Here is a 16,344-nt window from a genome sequence, read left to right as displayed (position 1 = left end):
ATTTAGGAGATTGACTGCTTTGTTTTAGGCTTCTTATGAGTTTTTGGACAATAAGCATAATTTTTCTGTGCCTTTGTTCATCTGCTTTCAGATAAGATAATACCATCTCTCTTCCCACACCTTTTCAGCAGGAATGCTAACCCTTTACTGAGTAGTGATCAGTTTTTGCTATGGGCTGATACAGTAAGTACCTGGCACTGTAAAGTCATGGAACATTGATTGAATTTGAGGGTTTTCATTTTTAACTGTGATGCCTTTGCCACTGATGATAAGGATGACAGCTGTGGCTTTGCATTTTCTGAAGTTTATTGGTTTCAGCATTTGTTTTTATGTTTCATTTTCTTCTGTTAAAAACTACTTTTCATGTATAATAGCCTGTTTGTTTGATTTCCCAATTGTGAGGATGAATAGTAAAGACAACCAGGAGTTAGCAGAAGGTGAAGTAATTTGAAAATATCACTAGAATCTGAATGAAGAAATTAGGGTTAATTTATGATAAAATGCTGCTTTTCCAACACATGTTCTGTCCTATTCACATAGATTTAGCAAAAAAATGCCACAGTGCAAGGCTCATCTGAAATCTCAGGAGCTGGGGAGATACTGTCAGATATAATTTGTAATTGTTTTTTCATGTCCAGAAATAAAGTAAGCTATAGATGAAAAAGACGAGTTAGAGAGGAAAAAGAACTCTGTTTGGATAAGTAATATTTCCTAGTTATGTGCATGTGAAAGCCAAATATATAATGTATAAAATAACACATAAGAAGGAATGGAAAAAAATACTATCCTGGGAAATGTGTGCCTGAGTATCTGAAAGGTAGATACTGCTTTAGAGGGGGAAGGTTTGTTTCTGTAGTTACAATGAAACCTCATGAATGAAAATGTTATTCTTCTGGATTTATGATATTATACAGTGCAATTTAACAGCAGGTAACTAGCTTCTTGAAAGAAGACCTGGTGGTCTGGTTCCTGTGATACTCTAAATACACCCCTCTACCCAGCAAAAAAATGCATAGCCAGAGAGAAAAACCTAGAAAACTGTGCCATCTCTAATTACCCCCCCTGTTTCACTTCCCTGACCAGACTCCTACTCCTCTGCTTTTTCCACCCCAGGATATTAGTTATCATGCAACCAGCCTCAGCTGCAAAATAAACATTCAGTACCTGCAATGTGACAATTCATTTGCAGCTGCTACTGTCTCAATCTTTCATCCCTCTCTGCTGCTCACACCAAACTGTTTAGAAATATGAATCAGGCTCTCCAGGAAAGCACAGCAGCCAGAGAGAACGTGCGTGTGTGTTCAGTTGCGGGGGTCTGTGCAACCTTCCCTGTACAAGTCGCGATGCTGGCTCATTGCTGCAGATGCTCTTGGACTACCCCTGGTGCTGGGTCAGCACACTTGGCCTTGAAGAATGACCGAGAGCAAAGGTGGCCGGAGGTCACTGCTGTCACACCAGCACACAGTGGGTCATGCAGAGCTGGTGTGGTTTCACTTGCTGCACATGACTGGTTTGGCATGGTGGGTATCTCCACATATAAGGAACACAGAGCGGCCAGCAGGATAATGTCAATGGTATCTCAAATGTGGACAGCTAATTGGTGCCCTTCCTCTCTGAGATGTTGCAAAAACATATATCTAGGTGCAGAAGCTGCATGGCAAATGTGCATGTGCTTGGGGTTTTGTTTCTTCTGTGAAAGATATACTCAGACTGCAGCTGACTGGCAGTCCTGCTCTGGGAGTAAGGAAGGGAGTGAGAAGTGCCTGGGTGAAGCTGCAGGAGGGTTCTGGCTGTGATGGGGACTTCAGTCCTGTGAGATCCAGCCTGGGGATCAGCTGGGAGTCACCACATGGTGTGATGCTCATGGGCTCCAGCCCCATCGAGTTCAATTTCCCAGCAGGTTCCCCTCTGTGCAGGAATCCTCCTTGGTACCTCTTGATATACGTCTTCAAAGGGTGGCAGAAATGGGGTGTTGCCTTTCTTCCCAGGGCTCAGGCAATCTCCATGGGGTTGTCCAACGCCTTTTGCAAGTGTTGCATTCACACGCAACATCTATGTGCATTGAATTGATATTTATAGCTATATGTTTGTCTTCCACCTGGCACAACCTGAGGCTTTAATCTGCTACCATGTCTCACACATCAATAATGAATATGCCAGTTAGATAAAATTATGCTTATTAGTTCAGTAACCACTTTGCATTATGTGTCACGCATGAAGGTACACAAATGTCGCTCTGCACTAGCTGTACAGTCTCAGAAAGTGAGTACACAGGCACTCATATCTCATGCTGGGGACTTGCTCCTGCACCTCTGCTTGAAGCAGCTGACAGTGTGACTGCTTCATCACAAAAAATAGAGACTTTCGATATTAGGTGACACTGTTAGGAAACAAGTTTATGTGACCATTTGTGACCTTGAAAACCCTTAATATAAAATCACTTGCCCGTATCACACCTGTTCTCTCACCTGCGGGAAAGATGCAGTGGATGCTGGTTGTTTTATAGGGACAGGCTGAAAATGAGAGACCAGTTCCCCTGTTCTGAGTTCTCTGTTTCCTAGAGAAATGTGAAGGTACTCTTGATGCCAAGCTGCTTTGAAAATGTAGCCCTTCATTTTGGCAACTCTTTGAAGATTAAGTGTTGTTGTTGTTGGAGTTTCCAGCTTTCAGCAGATCCAAAATTTGTGATATTGTATTTCTGTCTCCTACCAGCCAAAATAAGGCAGTGCACAGTCACCTTGTAATGAACAGAAGAAAGGCAAGTGGCTTTGTCATATCTCTGATGAAACACTTGTATTTGAATTTGTATCAACTTTGAGACAAGAATCAGGCTGATTTTTGTCCAAAACAATTTGTTCATATTTAGTTGACTAAAAAAGCTCTTTACACTCAGTCTCTGGCTATCATTGGCACTGTGCTATATAATCCCTTCTGTTAGGTTATCGAACTCCATCATAAAAATAATCAGGGTTTTTTTCCTCACCATCACTGCGGGATACTTTTAATATTCTAATCCCTTTAGAGTAAGGCGATTTGACATGTAATATAATTTTCAAGGAAAAGTGTGTTATGAAGGCAAAATAAATGTTATTGCTTAATTCTCTGCCTTTAGAAAAGTCCTAGGCACACTTAGTTTTCATACATATCTGACAAACGCATAAGAGATGAAAGTTATCAGTGTAAAGAAATGCAAAAATCATTAAGGATGCTCTCACAGGTGCCTGTTATATTTATTCACACACATCTGGGGGGCTTTTAAGGCTTATGGTGTGGTTCAATAGAAATTACAAGGTTGTTTTTTTTTTTTGTATTAACAGTTGTTAAATGTGTCAAAGCTAGTGAAGTCAGAGGAGTTTTACAAAGACAAATGTATGAGCAGTGTGACAGCTGGTGAAACTCATTGATGAATTTTAGTAAGATTGATTGGAAAGAATCATCTCAGCTTCTCATGTGTTGGTGGATTTTAAATTAATTATATTTTAACTGCTGTGGAGACAGACCTGAGAATAAATTTGTGGAGCCCAATGCAAGTGGCTGTTCAATACATGAGAGAGGAATAGAAAAGTAATAAACACTTTAGCTGTGTACAGAATGAAAAAGAAATCAAACACTGAAAATATTATTACAATTCCATTAACATAAATCAATTGCATGCTCTAGTCTCAAAATCTTTTTTCATTTCTGGTCATTCTATCTCAAAGTCTTTAATGGATATAAGAACAGTGCAGAGATCAACAGTGAAAATGATTAGAGACATGTAGAGATTTTTGGGAGAATGGAGGCAACAAACTGGGACTGCTTAGGAAAAAGCTTTAGCTCCAGTTGGAGACTTAAACACCTCAGCAGGACCAAGGCAGGTTGTAGGTGCAAAAAGTGGTCCCTCAACCACCTTACTCCCCTCCTCCCTCACTCTCAGGGTCCCTGAACTCCATAAGCATGTCGGGTTTTTAATTCGAGCCCCCAGAGGCTTATAGTTGTGTGTCTGATTGGCAGCTGTCACTCCTGCCACATGTCACGGAAAGGCCCCTCAGCATCAAGGTACCCAGCAAGCAGGAGCAGCTTGTCCTTATGGGACAGAAACAACTGACCACAGCCCAGCCTGTGGCTCTTCCCAAGATCTTCAGTTATAGAGATGGTCAGAAATGGCCCAAAATACTATTTTGAAAGATGCAATTCTTCGAAAGACCCATCCACGGTGTCACCCTCCAGAGCTGGTTCTATGCCACGTATAGCTTGGAGGAGCTGGGATTTGAAACCTTTCCTGTCAGTGTCTTGTCCAGGTACCTAAGTTTCGGGAACATCCATTGCAGCACATTGGCTGACTGAGGATTTTAACTCCCTGCCCCCTCCAAAGCCAGTTGCTAAAATGAAGCTCTTGGTACTTCTTCATCATGCTGAAATATTTGTCACAAGATACACACCAGTCGCTTAACAGCATTCACAAAAAAAAATCTAGGCATTTCTGTAGGTAAAGAGAGCATATATCGGTTTTATTGACCAGGTCTAAAATTTTAAGGGATGTTATCTCATGCTTTAAGGTATAAATCAAACATGCAGCGACAGCAGGTTGGGGCAATGGTTCCCTTGGCAGATTCCTCTGCAGTTTTCTGCCGTCCCAGGAGGACACATGCAGGCTGGTGGGATCCCCAGACACGATGCAACTTTGAGTTTTCATGGGCAGAATTCTCAAGGTGTCTTAGCAAAGGGGAAGAAGACCCATTCACCCTGCCATTGCCTTTGGGGTGGGCTCAGCCCCCCACTTGGGTGTTCCTGACACATCATCCTTTCTACCTTTCTCCTTGGCAAATGGAAGAGAGAAAATAAACAATGTTTCTGAGTGAGATGTAAATAATGTTTAACGAGTGGACCTTGGAGTTGTAAAGGAACTCATGCACTTATGCTTAAATCATTTTGGTCATTGATTTAGAGCCAAATCATGCTGGCCTTACTGAGGCAATTAGCCTGATTATTGCCAGAGGGATACTCTCACAATGAAGGTGAGCACTGTTCTTTATTCTAGAAACCAGCTGTCTGTGCAGAAGCCATTGACACCGTGTGGTGATGCTGAGGCAGGATGGTGAGGGGCACTGAGAGAAACCTTCAAACCCAGACAAAAACCTGGTGTCTTTCAAAGAAGAGGGATGGACAGACAGACCGTCCACCTGGCACTGCTCTGAGCAGAAAGGTAAAACCTGACAGCAAGAGGTGTGTCCTCCTGTGTTTGCTCTGTGGGACTGCAACTGTTCCCAGCTTCTCCAAAAGAGGGAACTGGGTAATTAGCTTTACAATTGCCATTTATCAAAAAGAGCATCTGAAGTCTTCCAGTGATATTTTTTCCCTCTCTCCCTGCTATTTCTAAGACACTTATCAATGTGGTACGTAAGTACCATCTGGATATCTGGCTAGTGACCAGCAGGCTGTGATGGCTGTGTGAGGCTTTTTAAATAGAGAAGAGAGAACGGAAAGTAGGAAAAGTAGACGAAGAGTGGAAAAAGTAGACAAACAGCATATTCTGATGGATGCAGAAGAAGGTTATAATTGAACTTAGAAACAAAAAGGGCCGGAGAAATCCCTTTGTCCAAGATTTTCTGCTTACAGAAGAGGTGGAGTATGTGAAGTCTTCTAGGATCCTCCTAAGGAGTATTTAAATTGCCTGGGAACTGTGCCTGCAGACTAACAGGGCCGTTGCGTTGGCTCCGGAGATGAGCACTCACCACAGAGCAGGAACGCTTCTGTGGAGGAAACTTCATCCTGCTCTGCCAGGAGAACCTCTGCACCTTGCACTGGATGCCAGTGCTTATTCGCATTCATGGCATGGGTATGCTGGAGTTTTATTAAGGAAGGGCACAGCTTCAAGTTCAAGAGTCCCGACTTCCTTCCCCATCACCCTGAATTCAAGGAAATTTAGAGTTTATATTTGGTTCATAAGAAATGAAGGAAATTTACAAAATGGAAATTCTCCTTTTTGGTTGACCTTAAGAGTTTCTGAATAGTCCAGTCCAAGGTTTTACTTTGGACTTTACTTTTACTTTACTCACTTACTGTGAAGACATTTGTGTCTTCTGGATGATAGAATTCAGTCAATAGAGTTTACTGTTTGTGTCAGTACCGATCCCTCTCTGAGTGCCTTTGTGTGCAGAAAATAATGTCTCAATCTGTGAGGATATCATTTCTAAGAAAACTTCTGTTGTCAATTACTGGGAGTTTTTCCTGAACTCTGATGATTCAGGAGCAGAATCAGAGATTCTGGTGTTATGACAGAATTTTGCAAGTTCTGTGATGGCATTTGACAGGCCAGGCCCCAGCAGGGAAAAGCTCCTCACTTGAAATCAATCAACTTCTTCATCACACAGGAAAAAATAAAGAAACACACCTAGAAACTTGAACCCAGTTTAATAGGGGATCCCCTCTGAGTTACTGTGGATATCTCTGCACAACAAGCATATTCATGAAGGGAACCACCTAAAGGCAGTTGCACCTAACAAAGACATCCTGTTCATGCTTAATGCACCAGACAAATTGTTTTAAAATGCGGAGTTATTTTGTGAGTTTGTATTGAATAAGTGCATCCACATATGCATCTCTGAAGAGATTTTTAATTAATTGCTTTCAGTCATTTTTCTTTTGTAAAATTGTAACAATGATGCAACAGACTCACTGTGGAGTTTGGCCAAGGAAAGATTATACTAATCCACTTGAAATATGGCTAAAACAGAAAGCAAGAAGAGATAAAAGCAATTTTTTTTCAAAGCTTGTTTACCTTTGACAAAATTCTTCCAAATCACCTGCACACAACTTACTGGTTTATCTTAATTAAACCCCTTGTGATATTTCACAATCAGACACTACGTTTTGTGACGCTTTTTGCAAAATGGGGGAAAACACGTTTCATGCAATTAATAATTAGGAGAGCAGCAGAGCTTTCAAAGAGCAGAGTGGCAGCAAGATCAATGTGTTACATGGAAGCAAATGAAGAGGGGGAATTTGTCAGAAGTTTATCCTCTACCCTGATGCATCATTAACATGAGTTTTCAAGAGTCATGGAACTTTTCATTTGCAGATCCTCCAGTTAATAAAATGCTACAATTACAAATGAACTTCCTTTGTTCCCTGCTTGCATTATTGCACCCTATGTCTTGAAGTATATGTGCTTTGTTGAAGGAATTGAAAGATGCCCTAGTTGCATTGATGTTTTCTGCTCAGGGTTTCTTTCTGAAACTTTTATTTCCTGGATCAGTAAACTTCGCCAAATCACAACAATCCTCCTCACACCTGCTCTGCAAGGACTATTTTTCACAGTCAAATCAATTATTTCTGTCACCAAACAGGAGCTCTGGAATTCAACATATAAGCTTAAAAACTGCTCATCAACAGCTACACAAGCCCTGGCGATCGAAGACCAAGGAGTGCAGACAAGCTGTTGTTCTTTTTTGCCCTTCAGTTCTTTTATAACTCTGGGCTTTGCAAGATGTTGCTGTGGTCAAGATGTGGTTATTGGAAGCCTGTTTCTGCAGCAGTCTCCCTGGGCCATCAGGACAGAGGAATTTAGGGGTGTTTAGCTGTGCCAGGACTGTGACAACTCCTTGCTCCCCATAATTCACCCCTGGCTATGCTCTTCTGCTTTTCTCGCCCCAGCTCTGGTGCTCCTTGGCTCCCAGCTGGACTCCCTCAGCCAGCCAAAACCAGAGGTTTTGTGAGCTGAACTGGCTCCCCAGAGAGCCAGGAGAACCTGGGAAGGTGCAGGAAGGGGTGGCTGGATGGGAATGGGAAGGTAACAGCAGAGTGAAGGAGAATGCCAGCTCTGGGGCACCTGCAAGCTGCCAGGGCAGCCTGGCTGCTGGGTCCCCTGGGCTGATCCCCCAAGAAAAACATGCATTCCTAACTGAGGTCATAGAAACAATTGATTTGGCAGTAGCACTGAAGAACACACTTGCTCCTTTGTTTTCTCTGACTTTGATTTAACCACGGGCTGTGATGCTTTAAGTACCAGGTATTAATTAGAAGTGGTATGGAGTGTGTCCCAAAGGAGCATGCTCCTGGTCCTCTCCGCATTCCTAGTTTGACTTATTTCAAGTTATTGTTCTGAAACATTATTTATTCACTCAGGACCCTGACATTTATAAGACCTATTTGAATGTGCAAATAACTAATGGTTGTCAGTAAGGAGTACCACTCTGCTGAGGTGGAAAATAGCTTGCCCGCAAGTAAAATACAGCCAAGTATACGGAGTGTTTTCTGCAGCAATTCTTTAAGGCAGGCAATGTTATCTTGTCTCTTTTTTGGTACCACGCCTCAGCAGGCACACAAGGACAGTACTGTCCAGAGGGTTCCTGCCAGGATGGTGACCTTGGACAGACAAACCACTTTGGGTTTAAGCAGAAACTTCAGCCCCACTCTGATCTCTCATCTACTGAAAGCTAAGTGGGGAAATGGGACAAATGCTCTTTTGTATTCTCTGGTTTTTCAAAACCTTTCTGGTGGTGGTTGATTTAGGACAATGCAGTGGCACGGGAGGAACACTGAGTTCAGACAAAATTGCTGGGTACCTGGGGATGGCTGGGGCACAGCTCCTCACATCCGCAGCCTGGGGATAGAATCATAGAATCATTTTGGTTGGAAGAGACCCTCAAGATCATAGAGTCCAACCATAACCTAACTCTGTCACTAAACCATGTCTCTAAGAACCTCGTCTATGTGCCTTTTAAAGACCTCCAGGGACGGTGACTCCACTACTTCCCTAAATGTGATGTAGCTATAATCCCCTTTCAGTGTTTTTGAGACATTTAACATCTACAGCTAGTTTGGCATCTTTCTTCTTTCCTCTGAAGGACACCTTCCCTATTATTTTGGGATCTACCAGTACGCTGTGATGGGAATTGTGGTGCAGATCAGTACCACGGGTTCAGTGAGCAAGGTAGACTGGTGCAGGCTTTAAAGAGGTTTGTCTGATTATATGATGCAAACGGTTACCTAAAGAGCTTGTGCATTTGCTGGAGTACTTTTGAAATTGTTGAAGACCTCAGAGTTGCCAGCTCACTCCTCCTGTAGAGTTATAGATGATAAACAGTGGGGATGCCCAGGTGCACTTGTGACTGTGTTTTGCTGCTTCCAACATTTCAAGGATCTTAGAAGAAGTTGCTACAGCTCCAAGATGTTGCCGGGTGTCCCTGAAGAGTTTATCAGTGGGAGCTCTCTGGTCTCGAGCAAGTGTCAGGCACCAAAGCACGGACCAGAGAGGTAACAAGCCACATGGATAGAGACACCTGGGATTTGCATTTTTCTGTGTTTTCCCTTTAAAAATTAACAACTTTTTAAAAAGTGGTCAATATAAAATTATCCCACTTGGCACAAGCAGAGAGGTGAGTTAATTACAGGCAATAGGACAGGTTTATATTAAGAAAGAAAAAGTATTTGAAGACCTAATAAGAGTTTAAGTGATATCTAGGGTGAGGTTCAAGTTGGGATTTCATTCCAGATTACATCAAGTCAATTATTGTTGTAGCAAAGATCCTCTGTGTTTGCTTTGATTTTAGGTCCTCTAATTCACCTCGTTCTCCCCAAGCAGTATTAATCTGGCATTACGTGTGCCCTGACAGGATAAGGACACACAGGTGTTGCCCGTAGTGACTCTCGCTGTGTGCAAATTAGGGACATTTCTACTTTTAGAATAAATAAGGATATATAGGATTGTTGGAATTTATAATCATTGAGAATGTAAAAAAAGCCATCTAACTGGAGTGTAACACTGCTGGTTGGCTCTGTGCAGTCTCAGCAACCCTATTGATTCAGCACAAACCTGATCTATTCTACAGAAAGAGGGAAACAGTTTGACAATACAGCTCACTCAGTAGGAGTTTCCTCCTTTATGACATAAGTACAGTACAAAAATAATTCAAAAGGCAAATATATGCATGTTTTATAACCTTCTCCTCCTCATTTGTTTCTGAGTCAAAAGACTTCGGTGTTTTGACAGCTGATTTTTTTTTTTTTTGTCTCTGAGTAGAAACACTTGACAGAAATTCTTCACCCAACTGATTTTCACTGTTTTTAAAACATGCACCAGATGTTTGTTACTTTTCTTCTTGTCTATTATTTTCACAACTCTTCCATACCTTCCTGACTTGTCACCAGACCCCTCCCTGACAAAAGCCAAACTACATCAACCCCTTGCACCTGCGGTGAGCACCTGCCTGGTGCCTGCAGGGGGCAGGATTGGGAGCGACAGCTCCAGTGCTGAACATGGACTGGGTCTGATAAGGCCATCAACCTTGAGGTTAATGACCCAGATTCACTAGATTACTTGTTTAAAATGATACTGTGTACATGCTGTGTCAAAATCCCTGTCTTCTATGTACATACTCTGTGTGGCTGATCCCCTCTGCCAGTTGTCACCCTTATTTTTCCTCTCTTTCAATGTTTTCTCTCCTATGCTCACTGCATCGTTGCTAATGCTTTCTTGCTGTCCTCTCTGTTGGCTTTCTTCTTGTCATGTAGTATGTAAGGTAGGCATAACAAGAGAGGCTACTATGTGGAAAATTTAGAAAGCTCCATGCTGGTGTTTTTTCCTTCCATTTCGGCTGCACAAACTGTTTCCACAGGCATCATGGACTTATATGGGAGAGTCAGGGAGAACATGGGAACATGGCAAACACTGTGAGAGAATGCCCCATGCCATGCAGGATGAATGATCTTACTGTTCATTTTAACAGAGCTGCAAAAATTAAAAGAGTTTTCATGAATATTCATATGAAACTGAAAGCTGTTTAACCCAGCTCTCACATCTGTCTGGTGGGAGCACTTCAGTGCCTGTGTGTTGCTCGTATGACTACTTTCAAGACATGAATTTTAAACCTGACTGCTCAGATAGTGATGGAAATCCAATATGAAACAGTATCCTTGGTTGTGAAATTTGCAATTCACTTCCTGCGAGTTAGCTATACAAATCATCTAATCAAGGAACACCACATGACTGAGCTAAGCAACACAGTATGAATTTGCAAACATTTGCCATTCCCAAAAGATCTGTAAGCCAAGAGTTATTCACTGAAGAAATTCCCAAAGAATATCAAATAAATAAATTAGAAAATTGCATGAGTTCCACAGACAAGTCATAAGCAGAAGGGCAAGTAAGATTCATGGCAGAAAGTACTCATTGAGCTTCTGAAGAAAATAAGGAAACTGTTTGTCGGCACAATGAATCAATCTGATGCAGTTTGCTTCGTTGTCTGCTATACATAGATGGAGCAAAGGGAACACTGAGAGATTTGGGGTCACTTCTGACAGGCTGTCAGGTGAATGGACATTAGCTACTGGCGGAAGTCTTTGTATGTGGCAAATTTGTCTGGAATAGTTTTGAAAGCAGATTTAGTTTTGGATCACGGGATTAGCAATATGTCTTACTTTACAAGTGCCCAAAATATTAACCTTCTGCTACAAAACTTTGGTTGCCTTTTACCCTATCCAGAGCTCTATATTCAGTCTAATTCCCTGAGCACCACTGTCTTTATTTCCATTGTATCATTAGTACACTATCCTCACTCTTTATTTGCATGGCAGGGCTACAACCCCACTCATTTTGCGGAGAGACTGAGGGACTTGTTCAAGTCCCCGAGAAATCTGCGCCTGGGTGCAGGTTGAACACAGCCTCCCTCCCCCTGTGGTTTTATCCCCCCAGCCCCTTCCCTCAGAAAGGCATTGAAGTAAAACAAAGTAAAATTGTCTAAACCTCCGGAAAAAAATTAAAAAAGTGAGATGGAGAAGAAAAAATAAGTACTTGACTTCCACATGCATTGCTTATTTCTGACACAGGTTTAATATCTCGACATAATATCTCTTTGATCTGTACTGCAACCCACTAGAAACAATTTCTTTGGAAGAAAGTTTTCACTGTTATCATTACATACCAAGTAGTGTACATATCACAGGTCGAAACAATAGTTTTCCCCAATTTTCAAGGCAAAGTAATGCACTTGAGTGAAAAGTTGTTGTTTGGATCAAATTAAGAATATTTATGACATGTTTCTGTAAAGAAATGAATACTATTCCTGATCCAATATTGCTTCTCTGTGGCACAACCTGTATTTCTTTTGACTAAATGCATTTAGCTCTTTTCTGTTGAACTGTCATCTGTGTTTTGTTCTTAAATGAATTATATCATGACCTATATACAGCGTAGTATAATACACTTAAATTCTTCTTAAAGGGAATATTAAGGTGAGCAAATTCAAATTACTTGGTAAATCCCTGCTCTACAGGAATTATTTTTTAAAGGAAGATTTAATGAAAAGTCTAACAGAATTCTCTAAGTTGTGAGCTTTTGACAACAATATTGTAAAGTATGCTTAATGACACCTGCATTAAAGTAGATTTAAAATGGCATCATAACCTTAATTTTAAAATTTAGCAGCACAAGTGATACCATAACTCTTACTGCAAGATATGACTCTCACCTCCTTTAAGTGCATTTTTAACAGCTCCTGTGAGAAGCATTTCCTCAAGCAGAACATTTTATTGTTACTAAATACCACTCACTCTTAAGTCTCTCTGTTGTTCGGAAATAAAACTTTATGCACAAGTCGAGACAATTCATCAACCCAGGGAACATAACACTTGAATCAAACACCCCAAATGATAAGGATTCTGCATATGCATGGGCATAAGATTTTCATTCATTAAGTTCCTGCTACTTCTCCTGGTGAGGGTCATATGCAATGACAGAAATGCAAACTTGCAGCCCAGCGCTACCCAGGACCCCATGTAATCCTCAGTTCTCTGTTTTGCTATGCGGACCCGATTCTTTGATGTTTGGACATTTTCCTGACTAGTAATGCTAAACAGGCACATCATTAAAAAGTACATGAGGCTTCTAACTTTGCATATCACCTCTTGGACTTCTGGCAGGGAAAACCCAAGCTTTTGCAAGGGGAAGCTTTCCTGTTATACTCCTGAGCCTTCAATCCCCCCCTGCACCCGCTCCCAGCCCTTCCAGCATCCAACTAAACCTCGTTTACATCCATCCCCACACTGTCTTTTCTCAGAGGGGGCAGGGGGCTGGCGGTTCCACAGGAGAAGATCGTACCTTTTTCTGTCTGAAACTACAGTTCTCATCCAACAAAACAATGCCAACAGTGCAGAGGAGGCTTTGATTGTACAAAATGGATGGACAAATCATGCCTTTATTTGCAATAGGTTATAACCTAGGGAGTTCCTCACTCGGAAAATTCCTCCCGCCCCCAACCCTGGCTCTGTTTTCCCCTTTTTTTACGACATCGGTGACACTTCAGACACATTTTACACGTTAATAGCATGTTTTCCTCATCTTATAGGCTCCATAGCTTTCCGTTTCCCCTTTTATTTTAGAGCAGCTTCTTCCACCCCACTTCCAGCCCAGCTGGCTTGGTAGAAAAGGAGTAAAGTGTTTTCTGCATGACCTCTATGGATTTTACTCTGTGGGAAGAGCAACGTGGAATGCACACTCAGCAGGCGGCGAGATTGGAGCCGGTTTATCCTCGAGGCATTTCTGCCATAAAACGCAGGACTATATCAACAGTATTTCCAGCCTTGGCTCTCTCCCCGATCCCCGTCCCATCACCCCCATACCCGCACCCGGGAGCTGGCAGCCGAGCACAAACACCGGCACCGACCGGCACCAGCTCCCTTTGTTCCCCATGCAAATCCTACCTCCGAGACTTGTCACATCTTCCTCCGAGGCGAAGCCTAATTATTACTAAACAGAGATCCAGCGGAATCCTCCCAAGTGCCACCAGTTGTTAAGCGCTGTCATCGTTCCCTCCTGGTGCTTAAACCTTTTTTGGACCATTAATGTCACAACCCCCACTAACTCAAAGCTTGGTACTCCCTGCTCAAAATGTCTGAAATAGTTTGGAAGGACAATAGGAATGACAGGCACACTAGACAGCCATGCTTGAAATTAGTTATCTCGAGCTGAGTTAAGGCTGTTTTGTAGTGCTTTAAGGTATGCACTCAGTAGGGTTTATTAACCTAGGCTAGACATGTCATTCCTGCTTTTATTCAAAGCTGTAGTAGGATGGCTGCTAGAAATGCAGCGATAGGTCTAACCCCATTCATCCCTCCACAGCTTTTAATCCTCCCTGGGAGAAGAAATAGCTTCAGTCATCCTTAAACTTACTGAGGCTACTGTTTCTGCAGAGCAGGGTTTCACACATTGTTTTGAAACTAAAGAGAAAATCACTCCCGGCAATGGAAGGTGCCGTAGCTCTCAGGACTGATGTGAACAGCAAAATGAACGTAACAGCATCCGCCCCCACCGCAGGCTGAGGCTGTCGCAGGAGTTGGTGAAAGTAGCGATTGGAAGCTGAAAGTTCATAAAACTCTATAAGGCAGATGCGGCATAAAGAGAAGGAGGGGGGTTATAGACCGTGTGTTTGTATTTATAGAGGCACAGATGTACAGTATGCTTCCCAAAAGGCAAAATACAGTTTGCAGATAGCCAGATCTTGCAATCTAAATTTGCAAGTTGACAGCACCCAGGATAATGATAAGCAGAAGAAACGTGAGCGATGCACAGCATTTGCAGTGCCTGTGGTGTGTGGAAAAGGGGTGGTGAGAGAACGCTACTGCAGATCGATGCTTTCAGTAAAACCGTACGCATCTTTAGATCCCAGGTCAGAAATACTAGTGCTCTGCTGGGATCTTGGAGCTGTTTTCTTCTTGATTGTCCGTTAAAAACCAGCCTGTGTCAAGATGGATCAAAGCTGGTTAAAATCTGCTGATCACAGTGTGGTCCCTAGTGGACAAGTGTAAAAGCCACCAGCACAGATGTGACTCTGCTAGCAGCAATGGCACAGGAAGGATTGGAGAAGCAACCCAGTGCCGAGGCAGGCTGGGAGAGAGCAAGTGGGGAGTTTGTACTTTTGCCGCTTGTTCAGCACCTGCCTGATCTTTTGGTACCAGCCAGTTCACAGCCCCTGGCTTAAAATGAAAATTCCATGCGTGGAGACATCTCAGAAATGAATGACATTTAAAGATTAGGGAGGAAAGCAGATCACGGTGAAAACCCAGCTGTGGCCGCCTCACATCATGGGAATGAAGGGGTTAAGAGACCACTAATGGCACATATCATTAGGTTTTTAAATGACTGGGAGCTGAGGGCCCCCGAGGGTTGGTTAAGGTGTGAGTTTTTTCCTTTGAGAAGCTCTGGTTTGGATTTGTGTTAGTCCTTTGCACTGGTGACACCAACGGTTTGAAAGCTGCCCTTGCAGGAGAGGCTGAACCAGCTGGTCAATTCTGCCTGGTTCCTAGGGGCAAGTGAACAACTTAAAACTATATTTTTTTCTGCATCTCTTCCTGTCACCAACATACCAGATACCCACCCTGCCAATGGCTTTACCAAATAACATGTCAGTATGTGTGCTCAGTTCGGGCCACAGTTCTCTCCTCCTGAATTGCCCTTCATGGAAGCTATTACAGTGGGGGATTGTTAACACTTTGAGGTTCTCCCAGAACTGGTGAGAGCAAAGGGGACTTTGAATTTCGTGGGTATGAATCTCAGGGTGGACAATTACATGCTCACTGTTAGCTTGGCTGTCAGGACAATACCTGCTTTGTGAATAATTTAAAGAATTTTTTCTCTGCCACCTATTGAGGATCCTTCATACACACTACATTCACCGTAAGGCAGAAAGAAAAAAGAAGGAAAGAAGAAAAGTTCTCCTTGTCCTGACCAACACAATTCTGTCTCACTAAGGGGCTCATTGTGCAGTTCATTTTTAAGTGGGATGACACAGCAGTTCAAGAGACATTAGACAGGTTCCTATGGAGATACACAGGTCTAGGGGTGCTGATTTTGTTGATGATCTTTTGGGAAATTTCGATACTGAACTGGACACAACTGTGTTCAATGACAGGATAAAGTAGGTGATCATTGCCACCCATGTCCACAGTTCCACAATTATGTGTACCTGAATACAAGGTGGCTCACAAAAAAATAGGTTACTATCCCAGCTCCTTCATCCCTCATGCAGTGAATAAATTACCCATGGATCTCACTGCCATGATGATCCCACAGATTCCAGTCCTTTGCAGTAGATTGAAGTTATTCAGACTTGGTAATCAACAGATGATAACTATCTGTGAGAGCTGACTAATCAACTAGGCAATGAGATGGATTTACATTGGGTTGTAGTTGAAAGCTGGGGGGGGTAAACATTTCCAGGTATAAGGCAACCGAGGGTGGTCAGAAAGATGTTCTAGGGACTGATTTGTTCAAAATGGTTCTGTTTTAGGGAGATATTCTGAGATACTCCCCCTTTTCTCAGGCTTTTTCTAATCACTGAGCAGCAACAGCAGCTGCTATCAGTGACG

General features: G+C 42.5%; 1 protein-coding gene across 5 annotated transcripts in view; it reads right to left on the bottom strand.

Annotated features, from left to right (window-relative positions):
- Nucleotides 1-16,344, bottom strand: part of LOC136105257 (calcium-activated potassium channel subunit beta-2) — a 142,502-nt gene that overhangs the window by 85,034 nt on the left and 41,124 nt on the right. For 2 of the 5 annotated variants that reach the window (XM_065844934.2, XM_065844938.2), the window contains exon 1: nucleotides 13,681-14,245. The exons of the other annotated variants lie outside the window; for them this stretch is intronic. The gene's annotated coding sequence lies outside the window, so the exon portion shown is untranslated. Of the gene's footprint in view, nucleotides 1-13,680; nucleotides 14,246-16,344 lie in introns of those variants that run through there. 5 annotated transcript variants of the gene reach the window in all.

This window comes from Patagioenas fasciata, chromosome 9, assembly GCF_037038585.1.
Source record: "Patagioenas fasciata isolate bPatFas1 chromosome 9, bPatFas1.hap1, whole genome shotgun sequence".
NCBI classification, from domain to species: domain Eukaryota; kingdom Metazoa; phylum Chordata; class Aves; order Columbiformes; family Columbidae; genus Patagioenas; species Patagioenas fasciata.
This window is presented reverse-complemented; position numbering and strand designations above follow the sequence as displayed.